This window comes from Lepisosteus platostomus, chromosome 7, assembly GCF_059453375.1.
Source record: "Lepisosteus platostomus isolate fLepPlt1 chromosome 7, fLepPlt1.hap1, whole genome shotgun sequence".
In the NCBI taxonomy this organism is placed as follows: Eukaryota; Metazoa; Chordata; class Actinopteri; order Semionotiformes; family Lepisosteidae; genus Lepisosteus; species Lepisosteus platostomus.
Window position 1 is genome coordinate 18,552,864 of NC_142617.1, and position 22,415 is coordinate 18,575,278.

The window sequence follows — 22,415 nt, forward strand, 5'->3', positions numbered from 1 at the left end:
GCTCCATTGCACCTCTGGGGACCTGGGTTCAATTCTGGACCTGGGGTGCTGTCTGTGTGGAGTTTGTATGTTCTCCCCATGTTTGTGTGCTCCTTCTGCCTCCCACGGTCCAAACATGAACTGGTAGGTTAATTGGCTTCTGGGAAAATCGTCCCTGATGTAAGTTTGTTTGTGTCTGTGCATGTCCTGGCATTCTTTTCAGGTTGAGTCTTGCCTTGCACTCTTTGAATTTCGGTATAGGCTCTGGCTCTTCCACAACAGCAAATAGATGGATGTATGGAATTTAATATAGGCAAGTGCAGTGTTACACATGCAGGTAGAAAAAATATAAACCATAGACATAAGATGGATAACACAGATAAGCTTCAGATATGCTTCAATAAGCAACTCCTGAAAAAAATATGGTGTTTATTTTGTTAGGATATACAGTATACAGTTAAAAGAAGAAAATTAAAATAAAGAGAGGTTTTATTGAAATTTTACAATGACCTCATTTGCAATATTTTGTGTAATTTTGAACTACTTGTTATAAAAAAACAACATCTAGATGCAAACTTGAGCTTAAAAGAGTGTCCTATACTGACAGGCTAGATGAACTGAACCTTTTAAGTCTTGAGCAGAGAATTCTACAAGAGGTCCTGATTCAAGTGTCCACAATCCTCAATTGAACTGTGAGACAATGAACAATGAAGCAGAGGATACAAGAGAAAATAATTTGGAATTGCATTTGGCTTGTGCATGTGGTAGGGGTCAGGGGTGATGCCTTCAAGTGCCACTTGTCCCTACTGTTGTATTTTTAGTGAATCATTTTCATTCACATTAATTTTGCCATCTTAAGGGACAGCAAAACATGCACCAATGAACAAGGCCAAAGGATAAAGGTTATGAAATTAATTTCAGTGTTCATCCTACTGTCTAGCCATTTAGTATTGTACAGAATAACAGTGATATTTATGGCCCACAATATTAATATTGCTATTTTCAACAAGCAAGTATTCATGGTGACTCTTATCTCCTCATTTTATTATCTATCACAACTTTCCTTTGTGAGGCAGGAATAGAAGTTAATTTCAGCTGTATTTCTAAAGTAGGTTACGATTATGCCTCTAAAGCATATCTGCTCCGACATTTCTTTTTCACCCTATACCGTATAGAGTACATTCTAACTTGTAAAGATACATCATAAAACTTGTTAATATTAAAAAAATAAAATGGAATGACTTATATTCCCTCTTTACATATTCTGTATAAAGTCAAACTGAAATGAAATTAGAGGCTTGTTTAGATGATTCTACTTCATGGTTTTTAAAAACGCATATTACAATTCACATTCCCCATCATGTACTGTACAGTACATGCATTTATTACTCAGTGTTCTTTTTATCACCTCATATTACTGTTAATAGCATTTAATAGCTGCATCTGTTATTATTACAATTATTGTTTAGTAGTAAACATGAAGCTGAGAAGCTTTATTTACTTTTAAGTGCAGATGGACATGTTCACTTTTCTCATTGTTTCAATTTTCTGGTTCTTTCCTGCTTGTATGTTCCTTTTGGGAGGTCTGTTTGTAGGAGACAGAAGGGGCTTGAAAGATAGGATTGACTGGGAGAGTGCTTTCGGAATATCTAATGCCCCATAGGGGAACCTCAGCAGATATTGTTTTGTGCTGTGTGCCAGTGTCTTTAGATAGCAAACCCCCATGTTTCTTTATGTGACCATACTTGAATGTGCTTGTTTTAGGTTAATGGTATTTTTTAATATTTCTCATTAAGAACTGTATTCCATGGTGTGATAAGGCAAAGTAGGCACATGATATTAACATAAATAAGGAAATGGAGTGGTCTGTGCTAATATTTTTATCCTGTGATCTCAGTAGCCCTTTTAATTAATGATTTTTTATTATAATTATTTAGCTTTCTAATTAATAAGTATCTGCCTTACAATGTAAGGTTTTGGATTTTAATGTTGAGCACATTTACTTATAAGCATAAACCATTTGCTAAAACCAGATCTAATTCTTTGAGAATCTTCTAATGACTTGCCTGAAGGCCTTGATCATTTTGGGTGTGATCACTTCTTTTGTTTCAGGTCTGATTGCTCTGATTTGATTGCTCTTAGGGGTTGATCAGCAACTCTGGTCCTGGACATTTAATTTTGTTATTTTATGTATTTTTAATTCTCAATGAATAGGGAAAAGTGGACTTTCAGTCTGTCGTGTTTAGTCATTCAGCTGGGCCAAATATACAGTACAAGTCACTGTTCCTTTGAGACAGATCCCTGCTCTAAAAAAAGACCTACTGTACGCCAGAGATACCTTTTACCTGATACTAGGATTCCAGCTCCAAATTCCTTTGTTCCAAGTGAGTTCACATTTAGAAATACAATACTTTACTGGCCTAATAATTTAATTATTTTGACCTTTTTAATTGAATTCTGTCATTGATGGTTCCAAGTTTAAAATGATAACCTGAAACCCGAAACTCTTCAGGAACTGAAAACCATGGAAAAAAATCTAATTGAGCAAGTTATTTGTTCAATTAAGGGCTCAATTAAATAACTACAAGCTCAGCTGGAACAAAAACTAGCAGACATAGGGGTCGTGAGGAGGAGGAATTGGAAGCCGTTATTTAGAGCTGCAAAAATAAGATTTCTTTGAAGCCATTTGATTATAAGAGCATTCGCTTTATTCTGTTAATATGCAGCTAATTTAACAGTTTATGTTTTGGGTACCTGCTGCTAAAAGGAATTAATATGGGTTGTATTTTCAGTGCTGTCTGTGATTTCCTGAAGTGAGAGATAAGTGTCATAGAGCCAGAAACCATGGATATGAAGTCCTGTTTTACTATTGCTGTTATCTCTGTGTTTTCTGGGGTCATTTCCCGATTGAAATGAAGTGGTTTTACTGTATGTTACTGAACTCTTCATTTGTACAAATAAACTATTTAAACAGTAGTGGGTAGATTACAGAAATATTCTCAAGGGAGCAAGATCAGTGGTTTCCAATTGTAGATTTCAGAGAACCAGAAGCCACAAAGTTTTCTATGTGTCCTTAACTTAAAAGCAATACTGTGTGGTTTAGCTGGACCAATTTAACAGTTATGAACTGCTGACAATTGAAAAAGACAAAAAATCCTGCTGAATTCTGAACATTAAAGGTGGTGGGTGCATCCAATACTTCTGAACCTTCATGTAAATACTGTATGTAAAATCATCAAAATACAGTAACTCTGGGACTAGTATACTGCTTGAAGTTTCCAAAATTTGAAGGTAGATTTATGGTTTGTCATTAACCCTGCCTTGAACAGGCCATGCTATCCTTGCATTCTGTTTTCCTTCACCATTGCTTTCCCTGGAAGGTACAGTATACTGTAAATGATGTGTCAACAGAAACACATAAGTCTTTTCATGAGTAGGTTTTTCAGTCTCATTTTTAACTTTTTATATGTACAGTATAATGTAATTGATACTGTACACAATCTTCTTGTTACACTATGCATGAAGTGTTGGTTGTCAGTTTTTTCCTAAACCTCATATTTGGCTTCATCTGTGAACTTTTCTAGGTTACTTACTACGTGTACTAAGACAGATCCATGTACTCTATAATACCATGTCTCCAATTCTAGCTTTGTCAACCAAAAATACATGTCTTTGAATTTATACTGACTGCAATTTGAGAATATATTTTTTATTAACTTTATTTACAATTTTCTGCAAAGTTAGGATGTTATATTGTATGCTCTGTACATACAGTAACTATTCATGTTGTTGCATGTTCAAAAAGTCTGATAAACTTGTGAAGCAAAATTTACTTTGCTGAAAAATCCCCTTAGGATCATATTTCCATAAACTGTAGGTGACCCACTAGTTTAATTCAAATGATCATTTCCATAAACTTAATGTACAAGCTGTATAATAGATGCTAATTTTTATATTATGACCTGGTTCAGGTTTGTCACTTTTTCTGGAAGGTACTGTACTACATTAGCAATTTTGAAAGCATTACCCCCTTCTTCAGGAAGTGAGAATTGAGTTTTTAAAAAAGAGATGTGAATACCATCAGACCTTGGAGATTTATGAATTGTCTGTAAAACCTTTCACACTTCTACTTTTTCTATGATAATATTGTTTGATATGGAACTTTTTTCTATCATTATTCTGAGACATGTTTTTATCCTTCGTAAACTCTTGACTGAAATTTTCATTTCTCCCTCTTGAATTTCCTATTCACTTTTTTACCTATGCTTGTAAGTCATTATACTAATTTTCTTTAACTAGATCCCCTTCTAGTATGATCATTGTGTAAATTGCTTTCTTCAGGCATTTATTTTTATTAATTGGTTTATTATACCATTTGGCTCACTGCTTTCTAGCTTTTGATTTACTTACTCTTGGCATAAATCTTTTCTGTGCTTCAAGCAAAATATATTTATACTGTTTCAATCTATCCTCTGATGGCTCTGTATCTGTCCTCTTCTACTTCTGTTATTTTGTCATAGTCTGCTTTACTCTGTACATCTAATTTCATACCACTTCTCCAATTCAGTGTGGCAGGGGAGCCAGAGCTTTATGCAAGCAAAGGGCATAAGGAAGAATATACCCTGGATGCCAGTCATCACAGGGCAGACAGACACAGACACAAACCAGGGCCAATTTTCCCAGAAGACAATTAACCTACCAGCATGTTTTTGGACTGTGGGAGGGAAATGAAGCACCTACAGGAAACCCATATGACAGCAAAGCTCCATGCACGTACTGTAGGCACATACAGTAAGTCAGCAATTGACATTTTAATATAACTGACTCTGTTTGGAACTCAAAACACTGAGACACGGTTCTCAGCAGTGATTACAGTATGAACTGTTTGTGATGTGTATTTTAAAATAAATAGTTTACAGTGTCAGGAATGCAGATTGGGCAGTATGGTAGCATTGCTGCACTGCTGCACAGGTTCACTTCTGGAGCTGGGGTGCTACAGTATTTAAGGGAGACAATTCAGTACAAAAGTGAAAAATAGAGCACATACTGTACAGATATGGAAGAACTTTATAATAAAACTTTTGAATTTAACCAAGATTGTCATAAAAGTGCAGAAATCAACTTTTTATAGCAGGTCATAATTATTATCATAATTATTATCATCGCTTCTCGAAAAGAGTAGGGGTGTAACCCCGGTGTCCTGGCCACATTTCCAATTGGCCCTTACTAATCATGGCCTCCTAATAATCCCCCTCTATGAATTGGCTACATTACTCTGCTCTCCTCCCCACTGATAGCTGATGTGTGGTGAGCGTTCTGGCGCACTATGGCTGCCGTCGCATCATCCAGGTGGATGCTGCACATTGGTGGTGGTGGAGGGGAGTCCCCATTACCTGTAAAGCGCTTTGAGTGGAGTGTCCAGAAAAGCGCTATATAAGTGTAAGCAATTATTATTATTATTATTATTATTATTATTATTATTATTATTATTATTATTATTATTATTATTATTATTATTATTAGAAGAAGTATAATACAAGAACAAAAATGACTGCAGGGGAAAGAAAGACCCTGATAAACAAGAAATTATTTAGGCTTACTGCCATTCAATTCTTAACTATGTTACACTGAACCTTTTACTTAAAACAGCATGGTGTGATAATCTTGCTCCACTTTAAGCACACCTTAAAGCAAACCACTTAAAGCAAACCTCTCTGGGAACATGTGTGCTTTTCTGACTCTCCTCCTTTCTCCTGCACAAGCTTCACATTTCCATACAGACAATTCAACACAAGGAAAAGTAAAAGAACCTGACTGCTGCAAGAATGTGTAGTTGAGCCTCTGTTCTCAGTATCTGCAAAGTCTTGAGGGCCCAATTAACAAAAGAACTTGTACATTGCTTGAACTCAGGTCTTCGACATGACTTCTTGGAGGCATCTTCAGTATTGTCTTTTTTTTTAATTAGTACCTACATGTCGAAGTCAGTTAGTACTAGCATCCCTTTCCCCTATATATTTCTCTTTAAAGCTTCATCTGCCTTAGTGAGAAACAAAACAGTGTCTGTGTTATTCCGAATCTCATCTGCCATTTGATATTCATTATATCCTTCCTTTTACATCAGTTTGTTTGCATGAAGACCAATGATGTTTTGCGGATCGCAAAAAGCCACATTTTTATAAGTGCTTATTGTTTTGTATAACAGAAGTTAATTTTCAACTCTAAGTGTGTTCCATTTTCTTTTTTTTCAATGTTGTTGTTTTTATTTTGTTATAGCTTACATGGATCTTTAGAAGGGATAGTGAAAAACATATAAAATCTGTTGCAGAAAATCTGTTTTTAGAATTCTTTCTCCAACGGGCATAATAAAGTATGTAAAAAGATACCTGCACAAGACAAACAATCCACACTCCCTGGATGCAATTAAAAGAAATGCTGGTTTTGTCATCAATTTAAAAGCAATGAGATAAATGGATTATGGTCACACAGCATGAAGAGCAATAACCGGTAAAGGAAATAAAATAACTTAAGATAAGGACTGGGAAGAACATTATTATTGCTGATCAGATGAAGAAATTATTCAATTATATCTTGGTAATTAGCTTTAAGAGATGCAAAACACTCATTCTAGCTAGCAAAGCAACTTCCTCACTTTCCTTTTCAATTTGTTAAGCTTCTGGTAAACACAGGATAAGATAAGAGGAATGTCCAATAATCAGACATTAACAAAGAACTTAAAAATCCTCCAGCTTTATATTTGTGTTTGCAATCACACCAGGCTCAAGTCTACCACGAGGAAATGATGTGAAAGGTACTAACTGTAATAAGCTCTTCTATCTGAGCGAGTGAAAAAAATGCCTTTTGTACATGCATCATGATTTTTTTTAAACCAACTAGAGATATCTTCTTCAAAAAACTGTAGCTGGAAAAAAGACCTGACTGTTTAGGTTTTACAGGGTAGTAAACAAGCTACAGTATTTTCACTTTTAAACACAGAACAACGAAGAGCAGAGGGTAGTTGATTATAGACAGGAAACCGAAGGTTTTTGCAAAAGGAAAAATAAAAACCTTCAAGAGAAGGCTCCACAGCCGAAACGTTGTGTTTTCTTTCTTCTTTGTTTAGCATGGATTAAACTTTGCAGCCTAAAGGTGATGCAGCTACCAACCTGAACTAGATATTACAACTCTTTATTGTAGGTTAAATTGAACTTGAAGAGAAGCATGTTGGGGTCTTGTAAACTGTATAATTGATGAAGATATGCTATGAGAATTTTAATTTTCTACACCACTGACAGTGACCAACTATACAAACATTTAATGTATGAAAGAGAGCGGAGTAATGCAATATACTGTTGATTTTTTATCTTTTTTTCACATTGAGACCTTGGTTCATGCACCTTGGCTACAGAGTTTGAAAACAATTCTTAATGAATTGGTCCAGTTGATATGGCTGTTTTTGTGCAATCATATGAGAGAACTGTAGGCGTCTCTAACTAAAATAACAGCAGATTGCTAGTTAAAATTATGGTTAATAGTAGGAATACTTCATAATCACATTATCACAAAGGTATCATTTTGTTAAACATTTTAAATTTTGCTATCATTTTGTTACATTTTAACATCCACGCTTTACACCTTTGGAGAAACCTACAGTATGTATGCGTTGTACTTACCTGCTTGAGCTGTAAAAAATAAATTGGCAGAAACCAATGTAATTGGCAAGGTTGTAAAACTGTAAGTTAACAAAGTTAACAGAGATATAAAGAAGATGGAATTTTCCAGGATGCTTTAATATCAGAAATAAACTGAACAACAGCGCCGTTGTTGTGATTAAATCTGTTGTTTTCAGCATGAAGGAAAGAGCCATTGAAAGTGAAGGCCTGCAACAGCTACAGTAGCTACATTTATCTGTCCTTTGGTTCTTCAAAGGGGTTTACTCTCTCTCTCAAACCATCGCTCCCACTCTCTCCTGAAAGAGTACATCCATCATATTCACCGCAGACGGCTGCTTTGCTGTGAAACAAATATGACTCATGAACACCTTTCAGATCACCATGAGCCATCTCTGCGACCAGAAAATTAACAGCTTAGGTTGTTTGCCATGATTGAGCCCAGAGCTCTGGCTGTCAGATTTCACCGACCTTCGCTGCTTTTCATTCACTCCTGGAAAAGAATTGAAGTTGAGTCATAGAGGTGTAGGATATTCACAGGAGTTAATCTATGAGAAATTTCGGCACAGAGAATGACAATACAAAATGTTGTCTGCATGTTGTAGAAAAATAAAGACCAGTTGGGGAAGCTTGATGGGGATGGATTCAGTAATGCTGTGATAGGACATCTCCAATAAAATACAGAAGTGAAAATGTCCTTATCAGTGAAAAAATGACTTTTTCAGTGATTTTTTATTTGAATCTCCAATTATGTTTTTACCTATCATCTTAGAATTTGCAGATTACTAAAAAAACTGCTTGACGAATGTGGCCCTCATGTTCTCTGAGGAGGGTTGACTGCCGTGAACACTTTCCACCAAAATGTGCAGTCCTTTGCCATTGTTCAAACTGCGTGTTTCACGGTGCCCATGGCACATCGATGGAATTGATTCAAGGAGTGTTCTGGCTCTCAGGATAACTGTGTCATGCAGGTTAGAGCATCTTTGATACATGGCAAACTAAGGAGAATCCTTGACATAGTCGTCTAATCACAAAGCTCAATATGCACTCCTAACAAGCTCTGCTATGTGACTTATTTCTGTTAATACATAATAAAAAGAAAATAATCAGACTAGTCTGCAAAAATCATTGTATTGTCCCTTCTCCTACAGTCTAAGTAGCCACAATATACTGGTGCAGAATGATTTCTGCTTTCTGCTCCAGAGACTGATGGATAGATGAGAATCAGCCCAAGTCCGATGGTTCAGGAGTGTTAAATACTGTACTTGCCTAACCTTTTGTAACAGTATAAAAATAGGTTTTGTCATCATTTATTTTCAGTTAGATTCTAAAGTTTTCTTGTCAAAAAGATATTCCATTTATAAGAAACTGTTGATTTGGGAGACCATACTGTATATGCAGGTGTCCTTAAAAAATAAATACATTTGGGTTGCTCATCCAGTTTTCTGGAATGTGAAGAAGAAGGGATAAAACACCCCCTGTCCCCATTCCAAAAAAGCAAAGAGTGGTGAACCCCGTCCCCCCAACATAAATGTCTCAAACCCAGGTGTTTTCATCTTAAATATTATCATACTAATGATGAAACATAGTTAATGTGATTAATATGAGTGTATTTCTTTTTCTATTACAATAACATGTAATATCTTACCCTTAGCTTAAAGGCTATAACTCTTAAAAGGTCACAACTTATTTTGAGAATAATATGTAGATCTATACAGTACAGAAAGCATCAGAAAAATTCTAGGTCTTTCTTAGCCTCAGTTTTTTTAACAACTGTTAACTGTTAACCCTGTGTCTGTGTTCCATTATGAATATAAGCACACTATTATGTTAGTTTCAGAATGACAGTGTTGTGGTAGTTTTTACACCTTTAAATCTTTTTTGTATGGAACAGATTGCAGCTCCCTGCCCCAGTGCACACCTGCAGCGATTTCAATGTTTTGCCCTCTACGGGTGAAACCATGTAGGCCCAATACATGTTAATCTTTGTCAAAATCTTTATTATAGGATGCCAGAACCAGTGAACTGAGATTTTTTACATGAAACCTGACAGCAGCTTTGCTTCAGAGGGTTATGATTTGAGGCATGTGCAGAACAGAAGTACGAGAGCCATAATATCGCCATTGAAGTTTGAGAGCACACAACGCAGATTCATTTCTTTGATTGCTATTCTCGGCATGTTCAAGGGATGCACGCGGCTGACCTTGAAACTCAAGAAAGAAACCTGACCCAGGTTCATTCTTCCTTCTCTGCTTTTAATGCACGAGATGTCAAGAAAGTGAATTGCAGTGGAAATCAATATCAAAATGACAATAATGTCCTTTTTGTAGCATTAAGATTGCAATTAACCTTTGAAAGCTTGATCACTGGGTATCTGATACATTTCCCTCTTTATCTACGACCCCAGGCCGCTTCACAGTGCCATTACCAGGAGAGATTTGTAAATATTTGAGCACTAAGATCGCACTGTTATTTGCTGATGAATCCTGGATCAGTTGAAAGCAATTACTTTATAGAAGCCCTTTTTGGATCGATTTAGTTCACACAAGAGTGATATTCTTTTATTAGGCCATCGATTCATTTTCAATTTTTTATAATCTGTTCACATTTCTCAAACGTCAGTAATATTTCAGCAGTGAACATGAGCTTATTACATGTGTTAAAATAAATGTATAAGCCCATTGTTCAGCCCAGGCAGAAAGGCTAGTGTGTCCTTCACAGGCCAGTACCTTCTGATGATCTCATTTTGCCACAAACACATGAGCACTCTCTGGATTGCAGGCAGGCTCACTGCTTCTCACTGTTCATGCTGTTTTACTTGATGAATCTCTGATTCCAAATTAAATAAATAATACTAATTTAGCTGTATTTGTCTGTTCTGTGCTTGGCCTCTGTAAATTGGATTTGCCTGAGACTTTTTTCCTCTCTGGATTTATTAACATTCCACAGGTGAATCAATATTCATTCTCAGCTAAACGGTTTTTAAATGTAATGCATGAGTCCCATGACCGATGAAAAATAATCCTGCATCCTTTTGAGTGTGTGTCTGTGTGCACATCTGTTTGTTTGGAGGTCATTTCTTTCTAAATAACACACAGTTCTATTTAGTCTTTTTTTGTGTGCATTGGTTTGCAATGTAGAATACCTGCAAAGAAGAAGAACTACCATATGCACTATTTGTATCTCCAGATTTTTCATAACACTATTTATGCTTTGGTTTAGGCATTCCCTACAGTGTTAACACTTAGATGTTAACACTTTTGCCTTAGTCAGTATTTCAATATGTAATATTTTACAGAATTGTATTTTACTGGAAAAGATTGGTAATTTTTTTGTTCTTTGAAACATTCCTATCTGTGGACCTACAGTATGTTCTTTCTTGTTTGCTATAGCTGAATGAATTTGAATATTTGAGCTTACTTTCCCAAAATGTGGAAATGGATATGGGAACTCTTGAGTCAGCGCAGATACCGTTTACAAGTATTTCAGATTCCTCCTCTGTCTTCTTCTTCTTCTTCTTCTTCTTCTTTTTCACAGCCTTAGTCCCAGACTGACCTGGGGTCAGCTGCTTTAGTTGCTCTTCTCCAATTGTCTCTGTCGAGCACATCTTCCTCACTCACTTCACATACCTCCATATCTTTTCTCACACAATCTATCCATCTCTTTCTAGGCCTGCCTCTTCCTCTGTTACCTTCCACCTCAAATTCCATTACCCTCTTTGTTACTTCCTCAACGTCCCTCCTCATGATATGTCCATACCACCGTAACCTGCCTCTCGCATCTTCTCAACCACATCCACCACCCTACATCGTCTACGGATTTCTTCATTTCTGATCTTATCCTTCATTGAAATCTGCAGAATCCATCTCAACATCCTCATTTCAGTTCTTCTCATCAAGTTCTCTTCCCTCTTTCCAACTGCCAAGCATTCAGCTCCATATAGTAGTACAGGTCTAATCACAGTCTTGTACATTTTGCACTTTAACTTTCTGGGAATTTTCCTGTCACAGATTATTCCAGTTATTTCTCTCCACTTGTTCCATCCAGATTCCTCCTCTGTAAAGAGTTAAATCATTCAAAGTGCAAAAGAAGAACGGAATTGGCGTCTGATCACATAAAAATCCATATCATTTGCTAGGATTTGAAGGATTTGACATTTTCACATATAAGACCATATATACTGTATATAGAAAAATCACAGCAATTGACAGAGGGAGAAGAAACTAAAATCTGATGCATATCAAACATTATTTCACTATATTTTTTCTCAGGAACTGGGAAGAACTGCATGTAAACCCATGCATGAATTCAGTGGAGCCCCCTTTTATTTAAAGAAGCCATGTTTATTTTTGACTAAATTTGTACCCCCTTCTTTAGTACTTTTTTACAATTGTACCCTTTAAGAACGTTTACCCTCCTTTTAGTATTCTTTTTTTTAAATATAGCTGAAATTATGTAGGTTGTACTGTATTTATTCAACTTTTGTACAGCAACAGTTTTTCTAGATACTGTATGTTCCAGTTTGGCAATGAGCACCTACTGTATGGTAATAAGCTGACCTTGACTGAAATGAAAATATTATGGATCGTGTACAGTAGCTATTGTACTCATTTACTGATAATTAGAGCCCAATGGTGTTTGTTATACAGTAATATGTCTAAAGATAAGATTGTGCTATACATTTTTCACTAGTATTTATTAATTGAACAACAAAAAATATGATCTTTTTACTTATTTTGAACTATCAATACTGTATATGACAGCCCTGTGATGGACTACATCCCATTCCAAGGTGTATCCTGCCTTGTGCCAGTTGTTTGACAGGATAGGCTCCAGTTCCTCACGAACTTTTATTGGATAAAACGGTTAGCAAATGTATGGATGGAATATATGATAGAAGAAAGCATGGGGAACTGAGCCTAACACAATGCTGTGTTATCAGGAATGCCCGTTTCTAAATCGTTAAGCTCATGCAATAAAAAACTGTAAATCTAATGTGTGGGACTGAGGAAAATGTAGGTCTTCTTTCAAGACCCTATGGTGGAGACATAGCTTTTGTCCTCTTAGTTTGATTAGGTTGCTTTCCTTTTTACAGCCCCTTTTTTTGTGAACCTCAAATATAAATTTTCCCCTCGTTATTTTTTTAATAGAATTATGCTCTAATGATAATACCATTATAAACTTTCCTTTTCACTTACAATTTTCTTTCTGAAGCATACAAGTAATTTTATGCCTTTACATAATGACTGTTGGGGTGGTACAGTATCATGCACCATTTAGAAATCTTCAACAGTTTTTTCAGGTAGTGCTGCTTTGAAGTATGCTCATATATAACGGAACTAAGTACTTTATAAACATTTTTCTATATAGCACTCAATAAAACTCAATAAAAAAATTGGGAATTTGGGAAATTCCTACATGAAACTGAAGAAAAGTGCTTACAAGCATCTCCAGTTAAAAATGTGAATCCTTATGATTTGCAGTTCACATATATTTTATGATTGGCCTGAAGATAAGGTTGAACAATAAAAATCCAAGGCATAGAATAATTGTAGGCAATATGACTGACAAACTCATTTTGTTACCCAGAGGTGTTCTTTATTTCTGGTATACAATCAAAATCATAGAGAATTTTCTTCTCTCTGCTATTTTGCCATTTTTTTAATATTGTGTGGGACTTTTTCATTTCATAGTCAATTTAGATGCACTGATTGTGTTATTACAGTACATCTCTGTTCACACCAATGCATACTGGAGAATGAGGCTGGACAGACAAGCTCTTCTGACCTACCCATCCATCAAGCCATTCATCTTTTGACTTGCTGCAAGCTCCACAACACCTCAAGGAAGGTTTAAAGCTGACTGCTGGAGCAGAATGTTTCTCACTGTTATTGAACATACTGTTTGACAGCTTCACGGGAACTGCAATTATGCCAAATCCTGACCACCTAATCCCAATCCTACCCCTGGTGACACTCTTGACTTTGGGGATTCCGGTGACATCAGTGAGTTAACCCAGGTGCACACTCTCAAGGTTGTAGGAAATAGCTCAACCTGCAATCTGATTTAGCACCTTTTACAGGTTGAGTCACTTGGGAGCCTCAAATCATACTCAGTTAATCAGCCCAACTCATAGCTGCAATTTTTTTTAATCACGCCAGTAAATGATGTCAGTACATTCTTTCTACAGTGTCACACCACTCACTATTTCATTCATATTCATTCACAATTACAACTCAGGAGTGTTTTCACCACATTTGAGTGGTAATGTTGCTTTTACCGAAAATACTGTGAACTCGTGCTAGGTGCTGACAAGATTGAGAATGCCCTGGGGGACTCAAAGCTACAATGGTTATGCTAAACCAATTCTAACCTCTTGTTTGGGAAATCCTGATCTCAAAGCTCATGATCAACCTGGTGATATCTAGACTACAGAGGTCAACTTGTGGTCTTAGCTAGTTAAGCCACTCAAGAGAACATTACTACTTCTTGGATAAGAAAAAAGATTTTATACAGCTTTCTAAATTTACTTTAAGCGTTAGTGAAGGGAGTATGATTTTAAGCAGAGAATAAATGTGTGAACACATTAGGTATTCTTCACATTTGTGGCATACAGTATCATGGTAGAATATACATAAACTGCATGCTTAGAGACCAAAAGAAAAGTTTGTTAAAAGTTTGTTGCACATACATTAAGACTACCGTTTTCCATGACTGAAACATCCCTTTTGCTGAAGCAGAAGCACTGCTGATGCTGACATTCTGTCGCTGGAATTTCTTTGCAGAGGGCATTCCGGCCAATTAAAGCTCTGTGCTCACCCTGCAGCTAAAAAATCAGGGATAATCCCCCTTCGCTATTATTATGATATTGAGCCACCATTATGTGCTATTACCATTCTTCACATGATTGACATTACAAATGCAGGCAGAAGTGACAGTCCAAGAAAAACGAGAAGGCTCAGAGGGAGAAAAAGCAGTCCATGCTGGTAAAATCCCAAGGGCAGAGCTTCAGGGTAAGCTGTCATGTCCTGAAGTCTCTCAGTTGGACTCAGAGAGAGTGAGGAAGGATGGATCAAAGTGCATGGTCTAAGGAGCTACAGCAGCTGTCAAATGATATGAATTGAGACTACATTTGTTACCCAGGGAAATCTGGGAACTCATAAGATGGAGTCAGCAGTGACAGGAGCTGAGGTTTTTAGTTTTCATTATGTATAGTAATTGCCTTAAGAAGTTGTGCTATAGAAATGTAACTGGATGTCTGTTTAAGGGCTGTGTGGGCATAAAAAAAAAACAGCTGTGCTTCAGGATTTAGTATTTCTAAAAATGTGGTTTAAATAAGAACCAGAGTAACTCTGAATTCCATCTTTGTTGAGAAGCTGATTCATTGCAGTTTTAAACCGTCTCTTAATATTTTGAATTAAATGCAGATGTGGTGCATTGAAGTCATTAAGTCATTAAAACATGTTGATATGTACAGTAATTAATGATATATATTGTATGATATACAGAAGCACATACTGTATAACCCAGAGGATCAGGGATAAATTCCTGAGATGCTATCTGTGTGAAGGTTGTATGTTCTCCTTGTATTCATGTGGGTTTCCTCCATGTGATCTGGTATACTCCCACAGTCCCAAGACGTTCTTCTAGGTTAATTGGCCTCTGGTTTGCCCTGTGATGGACTGGCATCCCATCTGGGATCTTTCCTGCCTTGTGCCTGTTCCTTGTCAGGATGAAATGCAGTTACCCCGATACCCTGTATTGGATAGACTGGTTATAAAATGGATAGATGAATGGATTTTTACTCAGTTTATTCATTTATTCACGACTATAATGGTTTCATAGTGTATTCATTCTGAATTCAGCTTTTAATACTGAACTTTCTATAATTAAGTGCAAGATTTGTTATACATTACCATTCACAGTTTAATCAGTACACAAGAAATGTTGTGAATGTGAAAAAATGAAAATTACACAAATTACTTAGGTATTAAATTGGAACTGAAAAAGATTTGGAGGTTACAAGAAAGTTAAAATAAAGATTTGGAGGTAAAGATGGTTCCTTTCTTTTACAATGATGCTCTTCTGCCTACAATCAAATTTTGCAAGTAAATGTACAGTAAGTGCAGGGCAGAAATTTGAATTGATATCTTCCCTAGTAGTAGAATTTGTGCTGTTATTTTATTCTGAGAATAAAAAAAAATGTTATTTTTTACTTGTATCTGCAACAACTTCACAGATTTATTGGGACAATTACATAATGTTTTGGAGAAGGAACATTGTTAGTCTGCCCATAATTGGATATAATAAATTGAATGCATATAATACACATAAATATAATAAAGGTAAATGCATTATGACGATTAACATTTTTTCAACAACAGTCATTCAGCAGAGGTCTATGTTAACAGGCGACCAACGTGTGTGGCCACTGTTTGCAATAGAACCTACAGCATGCATCAGTGACACTTTGAGACTAGTTTGCGGATCGTGTGGAATTTTGTACTATTCCTTTCATAAAGTCTCAACAAGAATTTGCTTCTCCCTAGATGCCACATCTTACCAGCTTGTTCCCCAAATTATCAATGGTGCTTATGTCCAGCAAAGGCAACATTCATAATATACTCACACTCATTTTTACACTACAAGCATGGAGATATGCATTATTTTGATCCCAATGAGATCCCTGGACTACAGTAGATCAAAGTAGCACTCTCAAGTAAAATTTCGTCATTCACTACACTGAAAGTTCAATAGCACTGATATTGCTGCCCAGAGCATCACACATGACCCTCATCATCAATATTGGCAGTGCAGTGACTAAGTCTAGGTCTCACAAATCATGGCCTGGCCCTGGCAGACTTTGATTGTGTATAATATAAGGGTAGAAACTAATGGCTATGAATATTCCACACAGTGAACAATGCTTTGACTGATCCCATCCTCCTAAATATCGAGACCACAAAGTTCACTTAATAGGAAGGGCAGATTGGTTCTTACCTGTTGTTTTTTTGTTGATTTTCACTAGGTTTGACATCTTAAATCACCTAATCACCTATGGTCAATTTGCAATAACATGATTTAATGCTTATGTAACATTCAGTAACTTGAGTGTATCAAGGTCAATCATGAATAATCAATGAATCAAAATAACAACAAAATAATTAATATCCAAAATCGGTATGCTTAATTTTTTTATAAAACATATGTGAATTAATAGTGAAAATTTTGTTTTGAGGCTCAGTATACTGTACAGTATATAAAGAGTTGGATTTATTGTGTGTTTCCATACCACATTAGCTAATTAGAGATAACTGATAGAAACTAAAAATAATTAAAACAGAGATTTAAGTAGAAAGGACAAATTCAATTCAAATCTCTCCCTTCAGTCCATTTCTACTGTTTATCTGTTACTCATTTTGTGCAGGTTAGGTAGTGGTTCTTAGACATTTGCGTATCTTTAGCCGTATTACTAGATTTAATGTCTGCTAAAACTGTCAAGGTTTTAACAATGGTGATAGGAGTAGGTTATCTTCTGTACAGTACACAAAAGTATTGGCTGTTACTGTAAATAGGATTCTATGGAAGAGTCACTGAACTTTGAGAGAAACATCCTGGGATGCTTTAGAATGATCGATGGGACTGTGGGTGTATTAGACCTCTTTCCTTGTTTATGAACTTTTACAACCTGCCACTAATTCTTGTTGACATTTTTTTTTCTTTGGTGCTCGAGAGAAGAACAAGACTATGATTAGTGAAGCAGCGAGGCCATCCTGGTGGCAGCCTGCTCTCCCTAGATAGCTGCATTAGTGTCTGCAGCAGTAGTTAATGGGGTTTATCATTAGTGACAGAGCTTGGCTCAGGCGTCTGCTGCAGCTTTGGCCTGCTGCTTTGCCAGCACCATTTGATGAGCTTCGTAATTTTCATTTCTAGGGAATGATTCCTCATTCCTGTTGTTTTAATTTGTGGATTACCAAGCAGGTCCTTCACCCCCTGTGACATTACCTTTCATTAAATAGTTCTCTTTTGATTGTGCTTGTGTTCTGTTCATATGAAGGCAGAGATAGCTACAGAAGTCAAATCGTTTTCTTCTGTCTTTGGAGATACCTAAGGTGTTCTTTTGTCAATATTAGGTCAGTACTTTCACTGTGGTAATATAATACTTAAAATGTATATAGTATTTTGTTAAGAATAGGTGTCTCAGAACACCAAAACCGGATATCAGACTTACTGTACAGTATTCAGAAAATGTATGTTGTATTCCGAGCAAGTTGTGGTAGAAATCACACACTTTTGCTTCACTGTACCTTTAAAAGATAGGCACCAATGCATTGTTTAATTTCTGATCAAATTTAACTACAAGATAAGCTTGTTCACTTTCTAAACAGAAAGTAAAATCCTTTGCTGAAGCTATTAAAATGATTTTGAGGTTCTTTGTTTTGAAAGCAGAGGAACAATCACACTGTCCTGAAGGGTTGTTTTAAAACAAAATAGGTATTTCACATGGCTTCTGGAGCCATTACTGCAACTGACCATCTTTAAAAAAAGCAAACATCTGATTTGCCTTGTCATCAAATGCTGAATGTTTATTTTATTTTATTTAATTGACATTCTCCAAAAACATTATACTTCACAATAACTATTGTAACAAAAAGTGATTAGAATTTCCTGACCAGTTTTTGCATTAAATGAGGGGAAATACTTTTGTTTTCAGATCCTTTTATGGTATATTAAAAAATGTAAATACTGTATGCTGAGGAGCTTTTCCTATGCACTTAATGAGGGACTTTTTTCAATTTTCCACATGTTTGAACGACTTTAAAAATGCATTTTCTGTGTGCTTGTCCATAAAAAATACAAGTACCTAATTGTGCTAGAATCCAAAGCAAGTCATTCAGATCTGCAAATAGATTGCTCTCATTAAACAGCAGTATGTTAATGAGAACCAGGATGGATGTTCAGACTTGTGTGGCAGGTCTCTGGGTTGTACCAGTGATGAATACACAATGCCAAATAGTGGAATAGGTGTGCAGAGGTGATTCTTAAGGATTCATCTAGGATTTAAATATTTTGTCTTTTTTTATTCTTTTCACACAGTCAAGGGTCTGGAAAAAAACAAATTTGTTCAAAATGTCTACATCTTAGTTGGATAACTACAGTCTCCAAGAGTCAGGATTTTTTCAGTCGTCAACAGCTTCAGACAAACCTTTGAAAAGTGTTAGATTAGCCCAATTAAGATAATAATTAGCTCGATTAGGTGATTGGTTGCAGAGGGACTGAGAAAATCTGCAGAAACTGCAGTCCTCCAGGACTGGAATTGTGCACCACTGATTTAATTGAATAGCTGAACACTGGCTTTTCTTTAAGGCAGAACAGGTACTGTATATTCAGTTAAAGGCTGCAGCCTCCCCATAATACCAGACGGTTGGATCTGGACTGACACTGGACTTGTGAAATAAACCAACTGCTGATTTGGAACTGCAACTGGAAAGTGATAGAAAAATAGTAATCATACAATGCATAAGTAACTTACAATAAGTAAAGTATAGAAAATTGTAAGAGAAATAAAATGGAACAAGGTTGTTTATAAGAGTATTTAATATTTTACCATTTAGTGTTCAAATAGTAATTCAATGTTTTACCTTGCATCTCTAGGCTTTTGTGTTCTTCAGTTTCTCCAGGGAAAGTTCTCATACCTTTCCTTCACATTTGGTCACAAAGTCCTGTAGTTCTAGAAATAGATACAGTATAGTAAGTTGCAGTGTCAGATTCCCAGACAAACATCCCAGACCTGGGTTAAAGGGGTCCAAGAAGTCTTTTCTGTGGAGTCACAGATAAGCTTTGATTAAAGTGATATTCCATTTAATTTGCTTTTGACCTAAGTGCTGTTACTATACAGTATATTAGGAAACCCATTACACCTGCTTTGTAAGGCGTTTTCCTACTATATTACACATACTGTACTGTAGAAACACACATAAACAGAACATATTCTATAGAATTAGAGTCATGAGATTGTGCCAGCTTTCTTGTATTTCCATCCCACTGGCCAATTAACAACCTTCCAAATTGTTGGAGGACACCTTATAAATAGAAAATCTCCCTTTTTGTTGCTGTGTTTTCAGTCATTGCTTTGTGAAACCTATTAAGTTTTTGAGAAAAAAGAGGCCTGTGTAGCACAATGCATGCTTTTCAGAGCAGCAGTGAAGTAATTGAAGAGCACAGAGAAATGCCTGGGAAAATTTAGTTAAACAAAATAGCAACAGTAATCAGTGGTGAAACACAAAAAGACCAAGAGTTGTGTTAACTGATAGAAAATTTACTGTATATTAGAAATGATTGTGCCTGCTGAAACAGGATATGATATGAGTAATGTGATGTTAGGCAATGAAATAATTCCTGCTGTTTTCAGTACTGTAACAGCATCACCTCTGCAAAGTTGTAAATTACTTTTTTTCTGTTCCTGGGCATTCAGCAGCTATAGGTTAGTGGTACGGTATGTGTCCAGGCTTTTGTAGCTGTTTGCCATAGTGTTTGAAACTCATATTCAGTATTTTAATTGTTATTACCTTTAAATTCCTTCTTTAATGTTTAAGGTGAAACACTCAATATCTACTGTACCCTCTGATCTCCATAACAATTATTATATTAGAATATATTCCTGTGACGTGGTAATCTAGACTGAACTCTCTGAAAACACTTTAAATATTTGTTTCCAATATTCCTTTTCCAGAGATCATTTGGCTCTGTAGTGAAAAGACTGTGCAACCTGGGATATCAACATGCAGTTGACACAAAGAAAATTGTACAGTATATATTATAATATGTTAATAGAATTAAGAATTTTTAGCGTTGAAACTTCCAGGAGATAGGTATTCTAAGGAACACCCTTCCAGGTTAAGGTGGGAGTTTAAATTTACAGTACAGGCTAATAATTCATTGTGACTGCTGTTTTTCTAACTACCAGCATAACCTTGATAGTGTTCTTTCTAGTACCGTGCATAGAGTATACTGTACAGTATACGTCTGTGTCTCTGGTCAAAGTCAGCCATGCCATGCTGATAAGGCCTAATTAGGGTGAAACAGCTGTCGAAGAGTGATAACTTTGACTACATTTGCAAAAAAAATGTAATGAGAAGACAGTTCCATCTTCTGTAGTGTTGGAATTGGATGAAGAGCTGATTAATATTAATACCTATGATAGGTCAATGAAGGTGTGTAATCAATAGGTTGCACTTTATCTGGATGCCAAGTAGTTCCCCTTATCTTCAATTTTAAGATCCATACTTAAACTGTGAAATACAATTTAGTTAAGATTTTGAAATATCCAGATTTATTACTTTTTATTAGCTTGTTTAATGAATATTCATGTGAGAAATGTGTACTGTACTAGAGCAGTGCCAAAAGATATTTCTTCTAAATACAAAACATATGATAATTAGGGAAGTTGCAGCTGTAATATATGCAGTATCACATGTTTTTCATTCCAGTATTCCAAAGAGACACCTCATGTATTTGCATAATGTTATTTTAAACTTGATTCAGTTTTTCATTTCTGTAATTGCTGTTTGTTGTTTATTTTATTGTAGTTTTGTACAGTGACGCGCATAGCATATGTAATTATAGTTATTAACTAAGGATGGTTTGTGTGCTGCGGTATTTTATACTGATAACATTGTATTCATTTTCCTTTGGAACTGCAAACAAATGAAAATCAATAGTTTCTACAGCAGTTTTGCATGTTTTGTGATTTTCATGCTTTCTGGAATATCTTGAATGTTTTTTGCTTCTTTCACATATATTTATTTTTCAAAATAAACTGTTGAATTGAAAGAAATGTAGCCTACCACCTCTCCAATGTCAACACCTTCTTCCAGCTTCACCTTTCCTAGATGTTCTTATTACGAATGAGTAGTTATGAACCCTGTGCAGGTTGCTGTGAGTCCGATGGCTACGGGTCCGAGAGGACCGAGGCAGAAGAGTGGTCGGTAGTGCCAGGCTAGAGGTTGGTGTTCGGTTAGAGAAGGCCGCGAGGCAAACAATTCCAAAAAGTGGCGAGATGAAAGGGTTGTCAAGAGGTCCAAGGCTAGAGGTTGGAGTCCGGTTAGAGAAGGCCACAAGGCAAACAATTCCAATAAGGGGGCGAGACGAAAGAGTAGTCAAAAGGTCCAATGCTAGAGGTGTCTTTATGTCGGTAGCCAGAGGTTCAAGGATGTAGAAAGCTCAGGTGGCGGATAGATTCCTAATACCTAGCGAGGACTAGGAGTGAATGGAGGGTTCAAATAATGAGGGACGAGGAGATTGAAAAATGAGGATCAGTTGGTGCCAGCTGTTCTCGTAACAGTCCTTCTTTATTTACATTTCAGGAAATGCAGTGCCCTCTAAAAGTATTCATACCAAAGTCAAAGTACCAAAGTACTCTTTTTGTTTTCACAATTGGTGTCTGTGATCACAAGATTAAATGTTTTATTTTGGGTAGTCTCAATCCATGTCTCACATACTGTACACAGAATATGTTTTATTTTTACTGTAGGTGTATTATTTTGTTTCTGACATGATCAAATAACTCCTTTGATCATATTAGAAAAAAAAACATAATTTTTGTTCAACCCAGTGATTTCAAGTGACGGTAAGCATTAGGATATCCACTTTGACTACATTTTTAGAGTGTAAAAGTTAGTATCCTTTTGAGGCAATAACTGCATGAAGTTTTTGACCAATGGCACTGTATGAGCAAGTCTATGCTAGGCTGTACAGTAGTTTAAACCA

General features: G+C 36.1%; 1 protein-coding gene across 6 annotated transcripts in view; it reads left to right on the plus strand.

The window, feature by feature from the left end:
• LOC148658419 (cell adhesion molecule 2-like) overlaps nucleotides 1-22,415 on the plus strand; it is a 698,357-nt gene that overhangs the window by 179,520 nt on the left and 496,422 nt on the right. The window lies entirely within an intron of this gene.